The 4518-nt window shown below is 41.8% G+C and overlaps 1 long non-coding RNA gene across 1 annotated transcript; it reads left to right on the top strand.

The window, feature by feature from the left end:
* Positions 1 to 1914: 1914 nt before the first annotated feature.
* Positions 1915 to 3362, top strand: LOC138493153 (uncharacterized). The gene is made up of 3 exons (XR_011276281.1): positions 1915 to 1989; positions 2095 to 2169; positions 3022 to 3362. It is a non-coding gene; the product is annotated as an uncharacterized lncRNA (long non-coding RNA).
* Positions 3363 to 4518: the final 1156 nt, after the last annotated feature.

Genomic DNA, 4518 nt, shown 5'->3' with positions numbered 1-4518 from the left:
AGATGGACAACACCTGCTAGATAGGGAAAGCTACCTACTAATTGTACTTCTCAACAGTGGCCTAAAAATCCTCACAAAGTTTGTAGAGGACAGTGTGCAACACTCAGGCAGGCACATTATCCATCCACATTATCCATCTTAGAAGACTAGCTATGGCTAGTTGTTTCTGTGAGGGGGATATAGTGAGTAAGTAAGTAATTAGTGGAATTAAGAAACTTCCATGCCCTTTTTGTGTTACAACAATCACTAGTCTTCCTTATTGTACATATTTAACAAACCTAACAGGAACAAAGAAGGCAGTGTCAGTGGCGTATTCACTGCTACAGTGGACGACCAGATACAATACGCTCCTACTCAAGGTATATGTACTAGAGCAAAACTTGCCCAAAACTTGCCTGAGTGCAAAAAACACATTTCTTTCAATTGAGGTTTGCACCAGGGCAACAACTGCACCAGTGAAAAATTGAATTGCATAGCCCTTTGGAAAACATTACCTTTACAAAAACGCATTGATAGGTTATAGGGCCTCATTATAGGTTTGAGGGTAAATGTGCAGAATTACCAGCAAACTTGTTTACCATTTCCTCCACTCAGTCCCTTGGCATTACCACAGGAGTATGAGTGGCAGACTCCATAGAGATTTTTGGCAGATTTACCGCGAACAGTAATTCCACACAGTAAATCTGACAAATCCCTGCTGGGGGTAAATCCTCCACTACAATGTCAATATCAGAATTTGGACTTGCAGCGAAAGCGGCAGTAATTCTGCTACTGCCCAAAACTTACCACAATGGAATTGCTGCCATGTTTTTACTGCACCATGCTCATAATGAGGAACTATTTTTTGTCTGCAAAAGGACAATACTAATACCGTGCACCATTGCACCAGTGAAAATGTTCTGTAAATGGCCCTAAAGCGTCAGGTTTTAGTTAGCGACCGGACCATATTAAAACATATTAAATGAAGTGAAAGCACCTTTGTCTCAGTAAACATAAAAAATAAAACGTATTGCTTCTGAGAGGGAAAGCAGGATTCAAGAGCACCACACACTATCCGGAGACACTCTGGAAGAGAGATGTACAGCGTCTGCCTCTCCAAATGTTTTGGACCACAACTCCCATTAGTCGTAGCCAGCATAGTCCATGGAGAGGCATCAAGGCAGTTCCAGTCTGAAGAATTTGGAGAGTCACAGGTTGCTGAATCCTACCCAGAAAGAGGGCCCATCCTGGTACAAACATTTATGAACATAATTATGATATCTGTTAAGGATGTCCATTCCCTCCCACCCAAAACAAACAATGAGGTCAAATGTGAGAATGTTCAATTGCACATGTTTTCGGCTGGATCCATGTAAAATCAGCAATTTTCAACTTGGACACTGTCAAACGTGGTTTAAATACCACAGTGGAGTGGTCTCTCTTTTTTAGAGTAATCGAGTTCACCTGCATTTGGTGTATGTATATCATCTGTTTCCCCCCACACAGAGATTTGGGGTCCTTAGAGAGGGCACCACAGTCCTGTGTATTCTGCAAGGTGTAAATTTCCATCTCATCCCATCCCTTGTCCTACATTTTTGCACTGTTTTGCCCGATTTGCCCCTGTGGGATGGGCTATCATGTCAGGTCCCCTAGCGCCTTGTACGGATATGTTTTGTGCCCGTGTGATGTTTTCACAACGTTCACAAATAATTTTTACTTTAATCTTAATATATGGTTCCAACATATACGCGTCAAATGATGCTGCCCCCAACACATCCCACTGTCCTTTCACTTTAAGCACTTAACAATGCTACCGCGCTTATGTATAAATATCCAATCCTTTGCTTGCATCGAGCGGCACACGTCAACATGCACGCTTGATCAGCTGACCGCCACGGCTTCTAGGTCCCGGACCGCTCCACCCTGCAGACGACTCTTGGCTCTCCCGAAGGAGATCGAAGCGCTGTTCTGAACGCACCTGGCACACACGGCGGCTATGTTATCTATAAGGTAAAATAGAGTCCCTTGCTTCTAGGAACCTTAAACGCTGATATCCTTTTGTTCAATTTGTAAAACCCAGCACTGACATCTGTGCTCTCACTACTTGTTAATTAGATACCGTCCCTGACTAATGCGAAACGGCCAGCTGCTACACCGCTCAAGTGGATCCACTAGCTGGTCCATCTAGAGGTAATTATTCGGTGACTTCCTTCATAAAATAAATAGGCAGTTTGCTGTTATGAAGTCTTTATAATGAACTTTCAAAATCATTTTGTAGATTTGTACAGAAGCTAATCCCTTTCGAATGATACCTCCAGACTGTCTAATATAAAAAGATATCCCTTGAGGCCACCCCACACAAGCGCTCGCCGTATTGATTATAAGTGAGTTGAGCCTCTTAAAAAACTTCTACGAAAACACACAAATATAATCAAGTGTGCTAAACATATCGTTATGTCTTAGGTGTTTTCTATCGATAGACCACCAGTAACTAGGACACCTGCTCGCGTTGAAATTCCGTGAAGCGAACTGCAACCTTCTTGTGTTGTATATAGGTGAGTTCCATCACCTGAAGCATTTAAATATGTCCTTGATTGACATGGGCTGATCATAACAGGTTCAAACAACCTTTCAGCTTTGGATGGCTAAAAAATATGCCCTCTAACCCATTTCATGACAATGCAATACTGCATGTGTCTGTTTTCTTTTGCTTTGGCCACAGTCAGTGATGGTAAACAATGATGTGTACTGTTAGTGGGGCTTTCCCTCCACGACACTGTTAGCATTTTAATAATAATAATAATAATAATAATTCGGCATTTATATAGCGCTACGAACCCTCAGGTATCTGAGCGCTGCTTATTATTACCCAGGCTCTGCCCTGATGTCAAAGCGAGCGCTCTACTCGCTGTGCCACTTGACCAGCTATTAACTTAGCAATTTAACTTAACAATCTCAGTTAACCACTGTAATAAATTTTGTTTTTAATTAATTCTTTACTGCGTCTCTCACAAATATGCTCATGTTTGTTTCATTTTGTAGTGGGATTTTGTGTCAAAGAACACGGCGACTAAGAAGTACTCAGCACTACTAAAATTAACCACACTGTGCCTCTCCTCTTGTCCTGAAGACGGCTACACTCGCATCAAAAGACAACGTGTTTGTGCTTTGCCTGATTTTTTCTGATGCCATTAGCCGAAACATATGTCGACTCTCACAAAACCTTAGAAACCAAATAGGTTTTTTTGTTTATTTGATAGAGCGGGTTCAATTACACAATGCTCTACATGTAAGAGTTGGATGTTTTACATTAAGTGTTTATACTATCTCTTTGTCTCCTCATGTACTAACCCCACTTTAAAACCATCTATGATGCAATTAATCTATACAATGTGTTTTTCTTTCTAACAGAAAACAGTTTTTTAGATTGATTTTAACTTATTAAATAAAAGTCAATTTTGTTATGATTCATTGGTTGACCTTTAATATTTCTTTACAAATGTTTTTGTAAGTGAAATCTGATGTGTTTTGCTCTCTTTTGGTTTAACTTTCAACAAGTGTCCTGTAGTTGATTTCCCCCAACGATAGGCACATCATTCACCTGACTGAGGTTTCAAGGGCACAGGGTCACCTCCTCCTCCTGTTGCTCTCCCTTTTTTCAACATGGTAAAAGGCAATGTACGAATGAGGGCAGTGCACAGGCTTGCCACAGGGTTTTCCCCAGACTCAAACAGTTCTTAAGACTACATAATCTCACAGTAATTATTATTATTATTATTATTATTATATTTATTGAGCATGGACCTAGCTTCAAGAAGCAATGGAGCACTTTACAGAGGTATACACCAATACAGAAACATAACTGAGAGCTTTACAGAGGTGTACAGCATCACAGATTCATAACCAAGCACTTTCCGTGTTAACAACAGGTTCCAGTTACATAGTGGTAGTTGCATCTCCTCTGCATCAGGGATGGCTGTACATCATCGAGTCTCTCTGAGGTGGCACCACCGTTCACTCAACACTATTTGAAGAGGCTGCCCAGCTGACGGCCTGGAGGTGCTTCACCACAAGGAAAGTGTCCACATGTGCCTGCACAGAATAACACACACTTTCGGTAACAGGCAGGGTGAGAGACCCTCCAACTTAAGGAGCTACAGAAAGACAGCTGTTCCCACAAAACATGTCAGTGTGTGCATCATAAAGTAGTTAGTACAGAGGGGAAATTTAAAAAGTCACCATTTTTAGGGGAGTCCACATGGCAGCACTTCAAGGTAGTTCTGCACGAAAGGACATCCCCAGGGCAGGTAACAACATGTCCAGGTATGGAGGGCACCCATAGGCAAGAGAGAGTTTATCATCAAGAAGCTATAGACTGGACTCTACTAAGTGTGCAGGCCACTCAGTTTCTGTGAGGTAAGACCGCCATGGGCAGAGGCCTTTTCCTATTTATGGACAGGGTGATGGCATTTAAACATTGGAGGGAGGTTTTTGCTAGTTTTAGCAGGACAAGGGTGTCATCTGGCTCAAGATACCCCA

Source organism: Ambystoma mexicanum, chromosome 10 (assembly GCF_040938575.1).
Source record: "Ambystoma mexicanum isolate Mex_15411 chromosome 10, UKY_AmexF1_1, whole genome shotgun sequence".
Lineage (NCBI taxonomy): Eukaryota > Metazoa > Chordata > Amphibia > Caudata > Ambystomatidae > Ambystoma > Ambystoma mexicanum.
This window is presented reverse-complemented; position numbering and strand designations above follow the sequence as displayed.